A 21,283-nucleotide genomic window follows, 5' to 3' on the forward strand; every position below is an offset into this window, starting at 1 on the left:
ATGTGCCAAGCTTATAGATACATACCCCAAGAGACTTGCAGCTGTAATTGCTGCAAAAGGTGGCTCTACAAAGTATTGACTTTGGGGGGGGTGAATACTTATGCACGCTCAAGTTTTCTGGTTTTTTGTCTTATTTCTTGTTTGTTTCACAATAAAAAATATTTTGCATCTTCAAAGTGGTAGGCATGTTGTGTAAATCAAATGATACAACCCCCCCAAAAACCCATTTTAATTCCAGGTTGTAAGGCAACAAAATAGGAAAAATGCCAAGGGGGGTCAATACTTTCGCAAGCCACTGTAGCACAACTGTGAATCTTTCTAGAACAGGCCGTCCTCAAAAACTGAGTATCCGGGCGAGAAGGGCACTAGTCAGGGAGGCCACCAAGAGGCCTATGGTAACTCTAAAGAAGTTATTCTTTCTCAGCTGAGCTGGGAGACACTGTGCATACAGTAACAATAGCTCAGGTGCTTCACAAAACTGGCCTTTATGGGAGATTGGCAAAAAGAAAGCCATATTTGAAAAAAACTCACATCAAATCTCGGCTAGAGTTTTCCAGAAAGCATAAGGGAGTCTCTGAGACCAAGTGGAAGAAGATTCTATGGTCTGATGAGACCAAAATAAAGCTTTTTGGCCTTAATGCTAAGTGCTATGTTTGGCGCAAGCCTAACACCGCATATCATCCTGAAAACACCATCCTTACCATTAAGCATGATGGTGACAGCATCATGCTATGGAGATGCTTCTCTACGTCAGGGCCTGGAAAGCTCATGAAGATAGAGGGCAAAATGGATGCAGCAAAGTATAGAGAAATCCTGGAGGAAAACCTGCTGAAGTCTACAAGAGACCTAGGACTTGGGAGAAGATTTATCTTCCAGCAGGACAATGACCCCAAACATACAGCCAAAGCCACACTGGAGTGGCTTAAAAACAAAAAGGTCAATGTCCTGGAGTGTCCCAGTCAAAGCCTGAACCTCAATCCAATTGAGAATATGTGGAAAGAGTTGAAAATTGCTGTTCACCAAAGGTCCCCATCCAACCTGACGGAGCTTGAGCAATTTTGCAAAGAAGAATGGGCAAAAATTGCAATGTCCAGATGTGCAAAGCTGGTAGAGACTTATCCAGATAGACTCATGGCTGTAATTGCTGCCAAAGGAGCCTCTACCAAATATTGACTCAAGGGGGTGAATACTTATGCAATCAATTATTTTGTTTTGTATTTGTAATTAATTTAGAACAATTTGTAGATTATATTTTTCACTTTGACATTATGGACTTTAATTTTGTGTTGATCAGTGGCAAAAAGTCCTAATTAAATCCATTTTGATTCCATGTTGTAACACAATAAAATATGGAAAAGTCCAATCTGGCGCAAAGAAGCGCAAAAAGAGAAAATGAAGAAGGAAAACAACAAGAGAAAGGTACTGTATTATTTAATTTTGCTTCGTTGTTATTGCTGTAGCATGCTTGCATGCTGGCTGTGTCCAGTCGCGTAGCGTCCATTGAGGCAGCTGATGCGGTAAAAATCGTCGCAAGTTATTCTGTACTCTGGTTTACAGTGCAGCACTAACATGAAACAAAGAAAAAAAACAACCAATTACACATTTCTTTCTGAAGAAGCTAACTCTTGGTAAGAATCAATGTTAAGTGAATTGATCATTTATATTGTTGTTTTTCCCCTGCGCAATGTGATGTTTACCTGCAATACATTTTGATAATTTTTTTTTTTTTTTTTTTTTTTTTCATGTAGAATGTTTTGATGCCAGCAGAGCAAAAATCTAAGTACCTGCTTTTATGATGACATTAAATGCGTAGCTAAACCGAGATAGCTGGCTGGGTTTTTTTTTTTTTCTCGTCACTTTAATTGGGCAGTCAGTTTGTCCAAGTATCAGCCTACTTGCCATAGCAGAGCGTTTTATTCTGGCATAGTGGCTGTGTATTTGCATCTATAGTGACCCGGCCTGTGCGCTAGGCAGCACCAGGACCTCTGCGACCGGTTTCCACTGCCTGAAGTACTGTACTGCTTTCTATCGGCGATTTATATTCATAAAAGAATATTAGAATTGAGTGAAAAACTGTGTGCTAAACCCGATCAATGCATGAGTCAGTGACAGCACATGTCCCAGCAGTATCAGCACCAGTCTGACCAGTCAGCAGCAGTTACCAGTTCCAGAAGGGTAAGGCAACTTATGTAGCAGTGAACCAAATGCAAGTCAATAAAGGTATGAACTAGATTAATCTACTTATTAATATTGATGTTATATTTTTGTCCTTTTTTAAAATCACATATTTGACAGTGTGAATATGGTCATTTTAGGTTGCTGCGGTTTTGCTGGGTGACAATTAGTTTTAATCTTTGAAATAATATGGGTCATAAAATTTTAACATTAACATCATCATCCAAGGGACTTAATATCGCTTTGCAGTTGGCATGAAGTCTCCAGACTTTATAAAATGATAACTTTTACCTTTGTAACATGAACAAGATCTGCAAGAGGTTTGTTCAACTTTTTTTTTTTTTTTTTGCCTCAGGAAAAATCTAATCCTAGCTACGCCCCTGCTGTGCCATTAGCCAGCTGGGCTAGAACACTGCTAGCTAGCTAAGCTAGCTTCTGCAGCATCAATGATCAAGGGAGCTAGTTAGCTAGTAAGTTAAAATCAGCAAATGGCAATTGGCAATTGTAGCTAGCTCTATAGGCTTATTTTATACACTAAACCTGCTAGTTGTATAATAAATATCAGTCAGGACCTTTGTTGACTGACAGACATCAGACAACACATGATGGGCGGCTACTGACTAAGCCTGGGGCAAGCATTTGTAAACCACTAAAGTTCTAATACATGTATAACCTCCTCAGGAGCACTATTGAAGTATTTTGGTTGAGCATCCTCAGCTCAACCAAGACCACCTCCCTCTCCTGGCGCCAGTGATGATGTCCATTTAGCAGGTCAATCCACCTCTACTGATGACACCGCTGGTGAGTTTATTGCAAAGGGCCCTTGCCTGCTCTATTGTTGTGGCATATTGATTAAACTATTTGCTTTGCAATGTGAGGAATACTTCCAAAAATGCCTTAGTAACTAAAACAAAGAATTTTCTTTATTAATTTTCCCTACAGGTCCACCAATTGATCCTGTTGAGTGGCCATCAGCCCTGTTAGATTCAATAAGGACTGATCTGGTAAGCAGAGGGCCAGTGCAGGTAGGCCCAGAATACAGATTCCCCAAAAGACAGGACGGCAGAAGCTCTCACCACCATTACTTATACAGAACACATAATTGGGTTACCTACTCCAAAAAGAACAATGCAGTCTACTGCTTTTGTTGTAAATTGTTCTGAAATAAGTCTTTCAAGTTGATAACATAGTGACAATGTGACTGGGTCAATATTGGCATCTTATTAAAGCAACATGAAAACAGCCCAGATCACATGAAAACTTGGTGGCATGGAAAGAACTTGAGCTCTGTCTTAAAGGGAAAACGACAGATCAGGCAAAAATCTCCCTCATGGAATCCGAGAAGAAGCGGTGGCAAGACATACTAACTCAGTTAGTTTGCATCATTCAATCCTTAGCAGAGAGGAACCTGGCTTTCAGGGGGTCTGTTAACACTTTACATGATCATGACAATGGAAACTTCTTCAAAGAGCACAAAAAGGCAATTTGGTTATGAGACAGCTGATGAGTCATTGGCTGATGCCATGAAGAGGCTTCTTAAATGTTGTGGTGGACTTCGGTATCCAGTCTTTGGAGGACCGGTTCAAGACACTGGGGGAAGTAAGAGACAAGTTTGGAGTGCTTCTGAACTTCCATCACCTTGAGGCCGGGACAGTGTGAGCTGCTTGGGGCATGCTCAGCTGTGGAGAAGAGGCTAACCTTGACCGGAGAGAGCTAGCAATGGAGATGCAGCAGAGCCTTCCAGACCTTCCCAAAGCAGAGATGACAGTAATGGAGCTGCTTATCTTCATCTACCAAAATGAGCTGTGTGAGTTGTACCCAGACCTTTGGATAGCTCTGAGAATAGCCTGTACTCTCCCAGTGACAGTGGCATCAGCAGAGCGAAGCTTCTCTAAGCTCAAACTGATAAAGACCTACCTGAGGTCCTCCATGGCACTACCTGGCACACCTCGGTGGACTGGCAATCATCAGCATCAACCACCAGGTTGGCAACCAGCTCTCTTATGATGAGGTGATAAATGACTTTGCCTCCAAGGAGGGGAAGAAGGTTATGGTAAATTGGTTACTATTTAAATTGTCACTTTTTTTATCTGTCACTAGACTTTTATTGCTTTTTTTTAACTCATTTTTTATTTTCAATTTGCACTTTATCTGGGGGTATTTATTTTCATTATTTAAACATTTGTATTTAACTATTGTTTGTTTGCACTTTGCACCTGCCTGATTTAGGGTCATTTCAATGTTAATTTAATGTAATTAAGTGGGATTTTGATGTATTTTATGCTTTTAAACTATTGAGCTTTTAATAGCTTTTTTGTTCTGCCTTGTCAGTTCTTCAGTTCAGTGTTTGTATAGTGTTACAGTTCCTGACCTTCAGTGTCATCTAGTGGCCAAATATCATAATGCAATTGTGGTGTTCCAATTGTGTTCTAGACTTTGTTCTCACTGCCTTTTGTTAATAAAATATGGTGTTGCTGCTAAGAGGTCCTTCTTTAGTCTTTAAATGTTTATTTGTACATTGTATGTTTCGTAAATGTTGCATTTATATTGCACTTTTTATACAAATGTATCACAAAGCACTGTACATTACTTGGCAGAAAAAAAAGAACAAACCACAACTTGAAAACTGTAACAGTCCCAGTTTCCCTGACAAACAAAGGTAGAGCATTTCAGAATTTAGGAGCTCTACCTTAAAGGCCCTCCCTCCCGTGTTGCTTTTATTGACCCTAGGAATAACCAGCAGCCCCGCATCCTGTGATCGCAGAGTGCGGTTTGGAAGATATGGGGTCAGTAACTCCTGCAAGTAACTAGATGCAGTGAGCGCATATCATGCACAGAAAACACACCAAACACAAGCAATAAGTGTGTTAGTTCTCATTGCTTGTGTTATCATGGGGGCGTGGCCCTGGACTGTGCACTGAGTATGTTTAGTTCTCATTGCTTGTGCTATCATGGGGGCCCAGCACTGGACTGTGCACCGAGTGTGTTAGTTCTCATTGCTTGTGTTATCAGGGGGGCATGGCCCTGGACTGTGCACTCAGTGTGTTAGTTCTGATTGGTTGTGTTTGGTGTGTTTTCTGTGCTTATTTACACACATATATTGCTGTGTTTGTTATTGACCAGGTTTGCCTGATGACACGATATATATATATTATATTATATATATATATATATATATATACACAAACACACACACACACACAAATTGTTTAGCAGAACTTGTCTAACCCATTTTTAAATGTTTTTGAGACAGGTAGAGTTTGCTGCACACAACACGGACGTTCAAATATGAAACATGTCAGAGACACTAGTGCAGGAGTCTCCACCCCTGGTCCTGGAGAGCCCCTATTCAGCAGGTTTTCTAGGTGTCTTTACATCATCAGTGGCTAAAGATCTGGAACACCTGTTAATCTTGACTAATTAAGCCAATAATTGGTTCAATTAATTAACAGATTGGTTTAAACAAAAACCAGCAGCCACAGTAGCTATCCAGGACCAGGGTTGGAGACCCCTGCTCTAGTGTCTTCGACATGTTTCGCATTTGAATGCCTGTGTTGTGTGCTCTGTGTGCAGCAAACCCTACCTGTCTCTTTAATGTCACCTAGTGGTTTTTTGGAGGAACAACAGTTTAATACTCAGTGTGACGTGATGTGACTTCACGTCGCGCTTCTGCCTCGGGAAGTTGAGTTAATGAGCTCTGGTTAATGATAGTTTTAAATAAATCATCAATATTCCTTTAAAAATATATATATTTAACTTCCGAAGGGGTGATCATCAAGTCTATTAACTTGACTGGAGTTTATGAGGTGCACGACTGGAACTTGAAACTTTATAAAACATTTCAAAACGGGTTCTGCCCAAGACAATTTGTTGACATAAACATTTTGTAAAAATATATAAATATATATATATATATATATATATATATATATATATATATATATATATATATATATATATATATATATATATATATATATAAAACGGTGCCAACCGGGGTTTTTGTACAAAGTTGGAGAGGAGAGCAAACCAGGGGTGCCTCGGCCATCTGGGTGCGACCCGCAAAACCTGGGCTCTCTCCACCCTGATCCTCTCTGGTATCAGGGGTAATAGCGGTTGCGGAGGGAACGCATACAAGAACCCCTGTGACCAGGGGTGAGCTAGTGTGTCTACTCCCAGGGGCCCCGTCTCTCCGCAGGGGGCAATGAGTGGACTCGGCTATGGCGAAAAATCTGTTTCACCACCTGAGAGTACAGACTCCACTCTGAGCTGTATGGAGCTCCTGAGGTCTGCTGCTCTGTTGTCCACACCGGGGAGGTGAACCACCCTGATGGAACGCAAGTTTCTGTGCGTCCAAGACAGGAGTCTGTGCACTGCGTGGTGAAGGCCCGGTGAGCGCAGGCTGCCTTGGTGGTTTATGTAGGCTACCACTGTAGTGTTGTCCGTCTGGACCAGCACGTGTTTGTGCGCTAACTGCTTTGGACTGAGGGAACATGGTCCCAAGAGTAGAGACGACGACATCATACTAAACCTGGGTTTAAGTAACTTTTCGGTTGTAAAGACTGAATTTATTGAAAAAGCCAGAGACACGTCTTACCCACGGAATTAAGCAATGATTTTCTCTAGGTGCACGGATATTACGCAAAAAAACATAAGGACAACTAGAGGTATCCCTACGAACTGAATGTATCCCGTTGACCTTAAAGAGGATGCTTTACAGTCACTCCAAGGGCATGGGTTATTTCTTTGGACCCATGGGAATGTGAAGTTGTCGGAGATGTCTCGTTTAGGACCTGAAGAGGAACGATCGAGTACTCACCTTACTTCCTTACCCGACCCATCAAACAGCCACCCCAAATTAGTCTCGGACACCTTGACAGAAACGTTCTCTGGTAAAAATAGAAGTTTATACCAAATTGGGTGGGGGGAGGGTACCAATATGGGAACTCCCTTTGCAAGACACATTTTTATCTTCAAAACAGGTTAGTGTTAGGACCTCATGGTTTAGTTGAGGGATGTTGTGTGAATTGTCCAGGGACCAATATCAACTACTGTCACAACTGATGAAGATCCGGTGACCCACCTCTAACAGGTAATTTGACAAATCTTGAACCCAACTTGTGTCTGGGACTGAACCCTCCGGTAGAAACCTGTGGGGAACGGTATAGGGGTGAAGTGTGGAGGGCCAGCTTTGGACACAACCTGCTACCTGGTAGTTCGATTCCGTACCTCCCAAGTACGTTCAACAAACGGTTCATTGCAGAATTCCTCTCTCCACCCTGATCCTCTCTAGTGTCAGGGGTAATAGCACCTGGCATGGAGGGTTCCTGGAACTGTTTGTTGCCGGTGCACAATTCCTCTGCCAGACTACTGGAGTGGTCCTGTAGTACATACAAGAGCCCCTTTGGCCAGGGGTGAGCTAGTGTGTCTTAATGCAGGTCTCTGTATAATGTCTACTTGCTTCCTGTTCCAGATAACTGGAGTGGTCCCAGAGTCTCCAATGTCATCTACCTGGGTGACGTCCTTCACATCGAGGCTTCTGTTGCCGTTGACAACCACTTGCCGCTGTGGCTTTACGTTGACAGCTGCATTGCGACCGTGAGCGACAACAAGGACTCCAAGCCCAGATAAGCTGTTGTGGACAAGCTTGGGTGAGAACTGGAGTTACTTTAAACATACTGGCTCGTGCTGCACTCTTCTTTATTGAACCTGTCGAATGCTGTGTGTTGGAGGTGTAACCTCCTCTTCTCATGCCTCTCTCCCAGCTGCCTGATGGATAGCAAGCTCCAGACTCCTCCTCTTCCTTCACCAGACCTGCTCTGAACAAGATGCACTTTGACATCACTGCTTTCAAAATCCAGGGGGACTCCAGGAGCATGGTAAGGCTTAGTGAGACCTGGATCCATCACTAAGTATACTAGAATGACTCTTTGCTTTCTGGTGCATTGATTTTTCTGTATGATGTTTGACTACATTCCCATTATGACTCTTCCCCCTCCTTGTTTCAGATCTACATGACTTACACACTGAGGGCCATCAATGCTGACAAACCAGCTGATGCCTCCAACAAGGCCTGCTCCTACCAGAAGCAAACCAACAGGTAAGCTCTTGCTGTGAGAGTGATCAGTTCTTCCTTGCTGAAAAGACTAGCTTTTTAATCCAGACCCTGCCCCTTATTCCACCATACTATTGTTTGTGATTGGTTCTCAGACCTTGGTCTACCTTGACAAGCACAATCCTCAGATCTCAATCCAGATGAGCACATGTGCAATGATTTGCCATTGTAATCATAGCTGTCTACCTCTGTGGCCCAGTTGCAGCTCTGGAGTCACAATTGCTTTGGCCACCACATTGGGTCCTGGTCCAAAATGAATTTTTTCCCCTCCTCCACAGTTTGCTGTGATATCCTCTTGCAGAAATATTTGCTTCTCCCCTATGTGCACTGGTTGAAGGTACTGGTATAGGTATAAGTCTTGGTGATTATGCACAGTCCTTGTATCCTAACTAGCTCTCAGTCTCTGTGATCCTGACCCTCCTGCTGTGCCTCTTTCTCCAGGTGAGTCTCTGAGGACGGCTCCTCTGCAGAGTGTGCGTGCTGTGACACTGGCTCCTGCTCCGGGACACCCCGGTTCCTCCCAGGCCCTCCTCCCAGGCAGATAGCAAGCTACAGGATTCCTGCTGGGATCAACTGGAGGGGAAAGTGGCTGCAGAAGAGAGCGTCTCCTCTTGATCCAGGTGGGAGAGGCCTCTTCATAGAACTGGAACTCTAACCAAGCTGCACAAATACTGCCACTTTGCAGCTCCAGCGCATTAGTTGGTTTCAGCAATGCCATTAACCTTGCCCTCCTGTCTCTGCCCTTCTGTGTAGCCGGCCAGGACCCCCGAGTGCATGTAAAGGAGATCACAATCGGCCCCCTGACCGTGGTGCATGTGGCCCGAGACCATGCTTTCGTGCTCAGTAAGGAGTCCCTGTATCACCCCCTGCAGCTTGTGGAGGAAGTGCAGGGTAAGTGCAGGGTAAGTGCAGCTCTCAATGCTTCTGAGCTCTTGAAGGACTTTGCTATAGCTGGTTTCAGCATTGGACTGCAATGTCTGTTTCTCCTTCCACTCCCCTCCCCCCCATGCTTCTGTACTTAAGATAATTTGTTAGTGATGCTCTCTGCAGAGTTGCTGCTCCTGAGTATTCAGTGGGTGTAGCGTCTCCTGTGCTGTCCTGTTAACCCCTCTGTCTCTCCTGTCTCAGACTCGGGCTCCTCTGTCCCTGTGCTGGCAGTCTCCGCTGTGGCTCTGGCTCTGTCCTGTTGGCCGTGTTCCTGAAGAGGTGCTCCCAGTCTAGTGACAAACTGCTCGCTGTGTCTTCCTGATATGTTTGAATAATAAAACCCTTGTCAAAGCTAATGTAGTTGCTCAGTGGTCTTGTGTTTTTTATAGGAGTTGTGTGTTGCACAATATTGATGCTTGGTGAAAATACAAGTCCTTTCACCTGAACTGCAAGGTGACATCTCTCCCACAATGTATCTAGTATTGAACTACTCTCAGTGTTGGCTTGTTGCCCTATACGGTCTACATCTTTTGATTCCTAAAACCAGTGGGAGGGTGTAACTGAATATTCAACTGGAATATTAAATTGAACACTGACTACAAAGTGCTGTAACTAATACACTTATTTGTATTTCCTGAAAACAATTGTCTACCTTAAGTTCTCTCCATTTCTCTTGGTGCTGCAAATTAATTGTTACTGTGCAGCCCTGCCTAGTCAGATGACACTCTCAGTTGCTGCCTTGGCTTCATCCACTTTTCAGGACTCTGATCATGCCTTATACAGGCAGAGTGTATTCAAGGAAGTCCTACCTGCTCAAAGGCACGTGTGATCAAGCCGAGGTAGAGAAATCCAGTGCTGAAATAGATAGTGTTGCAACCAAATCCTGTCTCTAAAATGAAAAGAAATTCCAACTGTTGCTTTCACGATTTGCTTATTTCTCCTTGGAAATTGATCCAGAACCTTCACTCGCTGTGTAATTGTACCATATTGAGTTTGTTATCTGTGTCCTTATTATATTGCTTGTATAGGTTTTTTGTTTTTTTCTCAATTTATGGCAGGGTAACTTCACAAACTCCATTGTGTCCACACAAACAGTTTTAAATATTCTTAAATTAAGTAAATCCTGACCGGATAGGATAACTATTAAACACACTATGGTGCTGAATTCAAAAACACTAACTACAATTTAGTGACAAATATTTCAACTGGATGTCTATTTCAATGTCTTCCAAAGTCTGTTTCAAAGACTTCCAGTTGAAATGTTTGGCTTTGAATTAATTCCATTTAGGCACTGGAACAATGTTCTAAGTGTGGGTGCTGGAAGCCGTTGAACAAAGCCATTAGTTACCAGTGCGGTTTGTGTTCGTCCTAGGAGAAGGCGCTTCTAAGAAGTAATTGGCAAATGTTTCACTATTTTTGTTTAAGTTGGTAATTTACAGGGACCATCTAGACCCTTGTCACTTTCAGGTTTCTGTGGCTATTTAAACACACCAGATACATATACCAAAACAGTAATAAATCACTTTTAATTTAGGAGCTTGTGAGGAAACAGTTGTAGAACTGTGACGTGTTTTTAACTTTCAGATATATCATGCTCCACGGTCTTTAAAGATAAAACATTTTAAGAGTATGCAAGAAACACAGAACTGTGCTTTTAGGCGCTTCATCTACACGTTCCAGCAAGTTGTTTTATAGCCTATGTTAATGCCCTCACTGTCCACACAGGTTACAAAGGGGGAGCATTGGGAATATAAACTGACTGGGTGTCAGCACTGTCTGATTTTGTAATAGAGGATGCACAGAAGGCTGAACTAGGGAAGCAGGTAGTAAATTACAAAACTGAACTCTTTAGATTGAGACGTTGTTGTAAGTGACTCTTCAACGATGCATAGTTCACAGACCCTAGTCTCGTCTCTTGTAAAGTGCTTTGTGACATTGGTCCACTATGAAAGGTGCTATATAAACTGTTGTTATTATTATTATTATTATTATTATTATTATTATTATTATTATTATTATTATTATTATTATAACCACTTAAAAAGTGGAATTTGTCAGTTTTAAGTAATTTGCATTGATTTGCCACTAGAGGGAGACTAATCACAAGAAACCTCTGAAATGCAGTGTCAGTGGCTTCCTTCACATCAGAAATGCTGCTTTAATAAAGAAGCTGTCTGCCAGCATGAACGGCATCTCCTGTGTAACCAGCGCTGAATCACTTTGTAACTGCCTGTTTGACCCATATTAAAAACTCACACTGATGGTCTATCAGTTATATGTGACAATTATATCGGTCATACTGTTGCATAGATATGTATAAAGAATATTCTTTAGGTTATGTTTGTATCATTTACATTTCATATAATATAGGAAGGAAAAATGTGTTCTAACTCAACACATATGTTTCATGTAAATGTACAGTATATTCATTGTAGGAATGCTATAGATAACAAAATAGTTCTGTACATTTTCAACATACACACCCATTCACAAAAGGTTTGATATAAAAGTGTCCCAGGTCTCTATCGGCAGGAGAGGGAGTGTCCTACTGGGGAAAGGGCCATGGTGATTGCCTCACTTCCCTGCTATTGGCTGCATTTCCTGTCTATGTACCAAAGCAACTTGGCTTGGGTCTGAAACATCAGTTTTCTGAACTCATCTTTCTTCTTGTTGGTTAGATTCACAAGATATATTTTCTGTTTCGGTCGTCACATCCTGGTGACTATTTACAGAAGATTAAAGAGCTCTAAAACATGTCTTCTCTCTAAGCACAGCCCTGCAACACCCTGCCCCCAGTGGATGTAAGAAATAACACATTTACACTAAAGAGGGGTGCTTTCAACTTTTGAGTAAAATAGTATACAAAGTGATTGTAAACAACAAGAAAAATATATAACTATGATATTTAAGACCCACAGAAATGTGCTATTTAACTACTTTACAGAAATCGTGTTTTCTCTGATCACTCAAATTCCTACTAAGCTGGTCACAATGTTCAGCTCATATGCTAATCAGTAAGGCATAGTATTTTATTTACACAAGGGCTCACAAGCTCGCTAGCATTTCAACAGTGTTTATTAGAATTAATTCCTTCCGCTCTTATATAGTCAGATAGCTTTGTGGTTTCTGCACTGTGTAACCCGCACGCATGAGCATCCACCAGAAGGGTTAATGCACATTTTCTTTGATTCCTAGTTTGTTATTTAAATTTGATTTATTGGCGGATTATTCACTATAAGAGCTTATTCTAGATAAGTGCTGCAGATGTATTGGTTTGCTAGTGTGTGTAGAAGAACACATATATAAGAAGAATATATTATGTTATCATGGTAATAAAATGCTTTTTAAAAACATATCCTTACATTCTTCATGTTCACATAAAATATATGCCTGACTAACTCTTTGTTTGCTGTACATAAGAACTTAAGAAAAAATGTTAGAATAAGAAGGAGCTGTTCAGCCCATCAAGGCTCGTCCCTTGTTAACACACTATCCTCTTCTATTACGGGGATCTCATTTAAAAGCACAGAATCTCTTATCTCACCTTCAAGCCAGTAATCTGTGACACCTGCTTGATGTGGGAAATCCGAGAAAACCCAGCAGAGCTAAATCAAGTGTGCGTAAAGTGATGCGCGATCCAGGACTTGCATAAACTAGTAAGTATGCTAGAAATGGAGCTGGAAGAAGTGCATCACCCTTAACAGACTGAAAGCCACCAGGGAGATAGAAGGTCAGAACAGCTGGGTTCAGGTAGGCAGAAGCAGGGAAAAAAAGAAACTTCGTCAAACACAACCACCAGAAATCAAAACAACCAACAAATTTGAGTCACTTCAGAATTTTGATGAGCAGAACCAACAAGAGAATGAAAGGAACAGCATCCAGGACCCTATTGACAGTGGTGACCAGACAGCAAAAAAAAGGGATGTTATGATTGTTGGGGACTCCATATTGAGAAACACAGCAAGTTCAATTCGCAGTTTGGACCCCCTTACTACAACAGTGTGCTGCCTTCCGGGAGCCTCGGTCAAGCACATCACTGAGAACGTGGACAGGCTCCTAGAACGAACAGGAGACGACCCAGTAGTAGTCATCCACATCGGTACAAACAACATTGGAAGAGACAGACCAAAATCCCTGCAAAACAAATTCAGAGAGCTAGGAAGGAAATTAAAAGAGAAAACCAAAACTGTGGTATTTTCTGGTATACTACCGGCACCTTGCAAAGGACCATATGGACAGCTGGAAATAATTAATCAAAATGCATGGCTGAAGACGTGATGCACACGGGAAGGCTTCACCTATCTTGATCATTGGACCACATTCTACAACGAGGACTATCTGTATAGATGAGACGGACTGCACTTAAATAACAAGGGAACCAGTCTACTTGGAGAAAAGATCCTCGAGCAGGTTCAGAAGCATTTAAACTAGAAAGGAAGGGGGGAGAAATCAACAAAAAAACGGAAGGGAGACCACATCAAAACAAGAACAACAACTCAGGTAAGACAACCATTAAATGTATTTATCTAAATGCTAGAAGTATCAGAAACAAAATTCTAGAACTTGAAGCTACTGCACTAACAGGTAACTATGATGTGATAGGTGTTACAGAAACTTGGTTGTCTGAGAGTGATGGGGACGAATATAATATTTGTGGGTATACACTGTATAGGAAAGACAGCCAGGACAGAAGAGGAGGATGGGTAGTGCTATACACAAGAAACAGTCTTGAAGCCCAGGTGTTAAACCTGGACAAAGAAAATAAAGCCGAATCAATATGGGTCAGAATAACGGACAAAAATTCAAAGGGTATAATAATAGGAGCATGCTATAGACCGCCAGATTCAGACGGTGAGCAAAATAATCTGTTATACAATGACAATAGAAATGCGTGTAGCAAAGGAGAAGCCATACTAATGGGGGATTTCAACTTCCCCCATATAAAATGGGAAAACCCGGTGGGTAGCATGAAGGATGAAATTGAAATGGTGGAAATGACAAATGACTGCTTCCTAACACAATTTGTCAAGGCACCGACTAGAGGGGAGGCATGCCTTGATTTAGTCTTTTCAAATAACGAAGACAGAATAACTAAAACAGAGGTCAGAGAACCACTGGCAAACTCAGACCACAACATGGTCTCATTTGAAGTGTTTTTTAAAACCCCAAAAGTAATGACTAAAGCTAAGGTTTACAATTTTAGAAAAGCAAACTATGAAGGTATGAAACAGAGACTAACAGAAGTAGATTGGAGTAAAATAGAGGAAACACCCACAGAAGAAGGATGGTTATTCTTCAAAAATGTAGTACTGGAGGCGCAAAACAATTACTTCCCTAAAGTAGACAAATCTAAGTGTAAAATTAAATTGCCAAAATGGTTTAAAAGATCAATTAAAAAAAATATTCAGCGAAAAAAGGCACTTTACAGAGCATTAAAAAAAGGACCAAAAAGAAAGTACGCAGAAAGAGTACACGGAACTGCAAACGCAAGTCAAAAAGGAAGTTAGAAAGGCCAAGAGAGAAATAGAAATGAACATTACTAAGGGAGCTAAAACCAATTCCAAAATGTTTTTCCAATATTACAACAGCAAGAGAACATTCCAAGAGGAGATTAAATGTTTAAGAGATACAAATGGCAAAATCGTAGATGAAAAAAAAAAATAGCAAATATAAGAAATGATTACTTTTCACAAGTTTTTAAAAAGGAAGATACTGACAACATGCCCCACATGTCATCCAGTTCCTATCCAGTTTTAAATAACTTTAGCATAACTGAGGCAGAAGTGTTAAAGGGACTAGGAGCTTTTAAAATAAACAAATCCCCTGGGATTCCCCTGGGATGAGATCCTCCCAGTAGTACTCAAAGAAATGAAAGAAGTAATTTACAAACCGCTAACCAAGATCATGCAGCAGTCTCTTGACACAGGAGTGGTACCGACAGACTGGAAAATTGCAAACGTAATACCGATCCACAAAAAGGGAAACAAAACTGAACCAGTTAACTACAGACCAGTAAGCCTGACTTCTATTATATGCAAACTTATGGAAACTATAATAAGATCCAAAATGGAAAATTACCTATATGGTAACAGAGTCCTGGGAGACAGTCAACATGGTTTTAGGAAAGGGAGATCGTGTCTAACTAACTGGCTTGATTTCTTTGAGGATGCAACATCGATAATGGATAATTGCAAAGTATAAGACATGGTTTATTTAGATTTCCAGAAAGCTTTTGACAAAGTCCCACACAAAAGATTAATTCTCAAACTGAACGCAGTTGGGATTCAGGGAAACACATGTACATGGATTAGGGAGTGGTTAACATGTAGAAAACAGAAAGTACTGATTAGAGGAAAAACCTCAGAATGGAGTGTGGTAACCACAGGGATCAGTATAAGGTCCTCTGTAATTCCTAATCTACATTAATGATTTAGATTCTGGTATAGTAAGCAAACTTGTTAAATTTGCAGACGACACAAAAGTAGGAGGAGTGGCAAACACTGTTACAGCAGCAAAGGTCATTCAAAATGATCTAGACAAGATTCAGAACTAGGCAGACACATTGCAAATGACATTTAATAGAGAAAATATCACATGGGAGAGACCGAAATTGGAGATGGAATCTATAAAAAAGACCTAGGAGTTTTTGTTGACTCAGAAATGTCTTCATCTAGACAATGTGGGGAAGCTATAAAAAAGGCTAACAAGATGCTCGGATACATTGTGAAAAGTGTTGAATTTAAATCAAGGGAAGTAATGTTAAAACTGTACAATGCACTAGTAAGACCTCTTCTTGAATATTGTGTGCAGTTCTGGTCACCTCGCTATAAAAAAGATATTGCTGCTCCAGAAAGAGTGCAAAGAAGAGCGTCCAGAATTATTCCGGGCTTAAAAGGCATGTCATATGCAGACAGGCTAAAAGAATTGAATCTGTTCAGTCTTGAACAAAGAAGACTACGTGGCGACCTATTTCAAGCATTCAAAATTCTAAAAGGTATTGACAGTGTCAACCCAAGGGACTTTTTCAGCCTGAAAAAAGAAACAAGGACCAGGGGTCACAAATGGAGTTTAGACAAAGGGGCATTCAGAACAGAAAATAGGAGGCACTTTTTTACACAAAGAATTGTGAGGGTCTGGAATCAACTCCCCAGTAATGTTGTTGAAGCTGACACCCTGGGATCCTTAAAGAAGCTGCTTGATGAGATTCTGGGATCAATAAGCTACTAACAACCAAACGAGCAAGGTAGGCCGAATGGCCTCCTCTTGTTTGTAAACTTTCTTATTTTCTTATGTTCTTTTTCTTTTAACTCTCTGCCTTTTGTTCTAAACTTACTTTTCCACTCATGTCCTCTTGTTCTTCTCTCTGTGCTGAATTTGAAGTTTTGTCTTGGGTTAACTTTATCTGAACCATTTAGGTCTTTATAGAGATTAAGTCTCCTCTATCCCTTCTTGTAACTATTGAAGTTTCTATAAACAGCAACACATTTGTACTCTTGTTAGAAGTACACAAAATGGTTATGTTACACCTAAGTCTAATGTTTAAAAATACAAAATTCTGCCAAATTTCTGCCTATTTAATTAGGTCAGTGTGCGGATTATAAAGAAATTATTAACATATTTACAAAATATAACGAAATATAATGTAATGTGCAAGATACAGCAACATGTTTCTCAGCAATCATGTTGAATTACTTCACAAGTGCCTAAACAAACACGAAAAACTGTTGAAAGAAGATCTTAACACTAACACTAACCGTAACCCCAACCACAACCCCATCACTAACCCCAAACCCACCCCTAACCCTAACCCCAACAATAACCCCAACTGCAACCCCATCACTAATCTGAAATCCAACCCCATCCCCAACCTATTAGGGACTTGGGGGTAGCACTGTGTGTGAGTGGCCAGCACTGGAAAACAGGAAGAAGAACCACATTGTTTTAAAGGAGACATTCTGCTTCCTGCATTATCTAACACTATATTGTTACAGAAGATCTTGCAGTGTTTTCAAGAAAGAAACTGTGGTGCTGTGTGCTGGGTTGTCTGTATCATCACAGCGGTATCTTTTAAAACACAGTGCCGACTCTGGGGACAACTGGAGAATACATTTCTCAAAATTGACTCTTTACAGTAGTAAAATGTTAATTATTATTAGTAGCAGTAGTAATGGTAGTAATACTTCCTCTAGTACAGCTAGTTGTCAAGAAAAAAGTATATTATTATTATTATTATTATTATTATTATTAACAATACTGTTTTAATACAGTGATTATTAGTGTTATTACTATTTATTTAAAAAGTCTACATCAAAAATGTATTTGCATAGTAGTTACACAGTAAATGCATGTGTACTTACACATAATTACAATGTTATTATGCAGTGTATTTAATATATGTAAGTACTCAATTATACCAGATAGAGGTTAGGGTTATGGTTAGGGTTAGGGTTAGGGTTAGGGTTATATTATGTAAAAAGATTTGTACATTAAGTACTTTGTAACTATGCATAGTAACATTGCAATTATGTATAACTACACATGTAATTGCTATGCAACTAATATGAAAATACACAGAAATTCGAGACACTTAATGTAGTGTTACCAAACAATGTTATAGCATACAGCTAGTTATGAAAAAAATAAAGACAAATACCTTAATACTAATATGAAAACAGGTTTCTTTTCTTTTTCAAATCTATAAAACATCTCTACCATCATCTGAGTCTACCTAACTCCTTTTATTTTGTGTGTGGTGCTTTAGTTTAACCTTGAACTATCATTAACTAACCAGCCTTGTACAACAGCATGTCACTCTAACCCAAGATCTGCTATAAAATTACCATAAAGGCAGCTCAAGTAATGGGTCTGGATCTAGGCTCTTCCCCACTAAAGCATCATCTTAACCATTGCTGACTAGAAAAGAAACAAAGAAGACATTTCTGTACAGTATTTATTTTTCTCATTCATACTTTCACAGTGCAGTGTTATAGTAGATGGGTTTTCAGAGCATGCAGATTAAACAAAATGACTGCCATCTGCCATTGCACTTTCAATAGGGTGTACAAACACCAGAGGGAGCCAGTACCCCATCATTCATCAATGACTCCTGATCTGAATTGGAGACTGAATTGGTCAGAGGGTAGCAGATATGGTAACACTTTACATTAAGTGTGTCTAATGACTGTGTATTTACATGGGAGTTACTTAGCAAATGCATGCATACTTACTTGTAATTACACTATGCATAGCTACAATTTACTTAATGTGTAAATTATAATCCTGAACCTAAACCTAACCCAACTAGCCTTCACTCTAAACCTAACCTTAACCCTTTTCTGATACAATTGTGTACTTACACGTTAAGTACATTATAACACTGCATAGTAACATGGTAATCATGTGTAAGTACACATGCATTTATTACGTAACTTCTATGTAAACACACAGTCATTATAGACACTTAATGTAAGGTGTTGCTGGGGATACTTCTTCACACAGAGCGAGGGGATGGAATGGGCTACCTAGTCACGATGTTGATGCAGAATCACTCGGATCCTTAAAGACCCAACTTGACAAAGTTCTGAGATCAATCAGTGATTAGGAAGCGGATGAGGAAAGATGGGCAGAAGGACTTCCTCTTGTTTGTAAATGTTCTCATCACCAGACACGTTGTCAGACCATTCCCCTTGTTGTTTTGTTTGTAATCGTTTTAAGTGTTTCTGGGTTATGTTGCTCCAATAATCCGTATTTTTATAACAGACTTTAAAGTAGCCATGATAGAAAGGAAATCTATGTTATTGCCACAGCTATCCCAGTTGTTTCAGCACCATTCAAATAGTGTTTTTCACTCTGAAATGGATATATTAGTATATATTAGTGTTATTATTTTTTCCACATTTTGTTGAATTGACATATTTGAAAAACACCAGTAGGGTCTGTAGAACAACAGGTTCCAATTTCGATATATACAGCTTCAAATAAAATCTGAGAGGACAGAATGGCCTAAGTGGGTCTAAACACAGAGGTCACATCACTAGAATAGCCTAGAGGGTCTAAACATTGAGGTCACGTCACTAGAATAGTCTAGAGGGTCTAAACATTGAGGTCATGTCACTAGAATAGTCTAGAGGGTCTAAACATTGAGGTCACATCACTAGAATAGTCTAGAGGGTCTAAACACTGAGGTCACGTCACTAGAATAGTCTAGAGCAGCAGTTCCCAACCTTTTTCCCCACGGAGGACCAGCTACTTCTGGTCTCAAAATGTCACAGGCCGCTTCATACAATATTAACTTCTTAAATTAGGACTAGTTTTAAATTAGTGTGTGTGTATATATAACACAGTGAACACCTGTATTGCTGCTTCCATTATCCAGTTCTCACAGTAGAAAACCCAGGGTACAAGCCTGAATTTGTTGTCAGACAACACCCCACTTCTGGTATCACAATGTGACGGATTGACCTCTGGTCACACGTTTTTTTTATCACCAAATAAACACTTTTAGACACAGAATGCCACAAAATGCTGTAGCGTGTGTTTATTATGTACAACAAAAAGAAAATAAACAAAACAAAACCTAACCAATCTCGGGCCCTAGACAAACAAATGTTTCCCTAACTAATAACAGGCTAAACCTGTTACCTTGTCACCAAAACTAAATCGTAATCCAAATACCTTTTCTGATAGTTCATTTTCCCGTTTCGCAATATTAGCAATAACAACTAGTTCTCTTTCGTTCTCTCTTTCTCTCCAACCAAACTCCTAACATCACCCACATACTCACATCCTTTTAATCATAATTCATTGGTTTATTGAATCAACCTGGAGTTGGTTCCGGCTCTAGTAATCAATACTAGGTCCTAATACCCCCCAATTACGGTCTCTGCTAAATAAGACCTATTTACTTTAAACCAGATTTAATTACTTTTAGTCTCTCATTTATTTATCACACCATTATCATTTAGTAGTTAATTATACCATATTTAGTTTTAACCTCAAGCACATTATATTATTTAATTTCTTTGTTTACCCTCCAGTTAGTTTATGTTCTCCTTTCACCTTTTGTTCTTTCCCTAACCAATCCTTCACACACACTATATAAAAAAATACACAAAAATTATCACAGGATTGTTTATTACTACTTTGTTAAACACATACTGTTATTAGTTTCATTCGGATGCAACTTAGAACCTGTTTCATTGTTTTTAAAATACAGCTGTAAATCTACAGAGAAAATAAAAACTGACCAAGTGATGTGTTCTGGGTGGTGGGGATGACGTGATGCTTCTAGTCAGATTTCTGTGCTTGTTTCTGAGCCGCAAGCAAATTCAGCCTGGGTTCTATGTTTGAGAGTTCTACTCGTAGCGATGCTCGAATGTCAAGTTTATTCTGGTTCTTTGTTTTTATAGCGGTCATGGCTGAAAATCCAGTCGCACAGAGATATGTGGAGGAGAAAGGCATCATGATTGCAATGCCATTCTACTAAATTCAGGGTATTCTGGCTGTCTTTATCCAAAGTGCTGCCAGATTCCCCTGCTTGAAACTGCAGCTTTAAACCATTGTCATTCGATAACTCAATCAATTGATTTCCCTGCATTGTGGATAATGATGCTCCGGTCTTTGAAATGAAAGGATCTCGAATCCATTCCTTTCCAATTCTGGGATCCCTCTCTGTAGGAAAATAATCTTCAAATTTTTCATTCAAAGAATTTAAATGCTCACCAGTTATGTCAACCAAATTATTCAAGTCTGACTCATTGGCAACACTGAGCACTTCTAGCAGTAATGGAAATTTATCGAAACAATGTTTGGAAACATTATTCAGTAAAAGAATCAGCTTAACAATTGTTCAGTTCCGCTCCTGCTGAGCTGCTCAGAGCGCTCCTGAGCATTTCTCATCAGTGATCAGAGGGAGCGAACGGAATGGCCACTCGCAGGAAACAAGTGGAGATGACAGGCAGGATTGACAGATACGTTTGTCAAGAACGATGAACTGGTTTCGACTTTTGAAGTTATGTATTAATTGGTTAAATAAGACGGTAAAAATTGTTGTTTTCGAATTTGTAT

General features: G+C 40.1%; 1 pseudogene; it reads left to right on the top strand.

Moving 5' to 3' along the window:
* Positions 1–3,846: 3,846 nt before the first annotated feature.
* LOC121298430 lies at positions 3,847–9,511 on the top strand (annotated as a pseudogene).
* The last annotated feature ends 11,772 nt before the right edge of the window (positions 9,512–21,283 follow it).

This window comes from Polyodon spathula, chromosome 23 (genome assembly GCF_017654505.1).
Source record: "Polyodon spathula isolate WHYD16114869_AA chromosome 23, ASM1765450v1, whole genome shotgun sequence".
NCBI lineage: Eukaryota > Metazoa > Chordata > Actinopteri > Acipenseriformes > Polyodontidae > Polyodon > Polyodon spathula.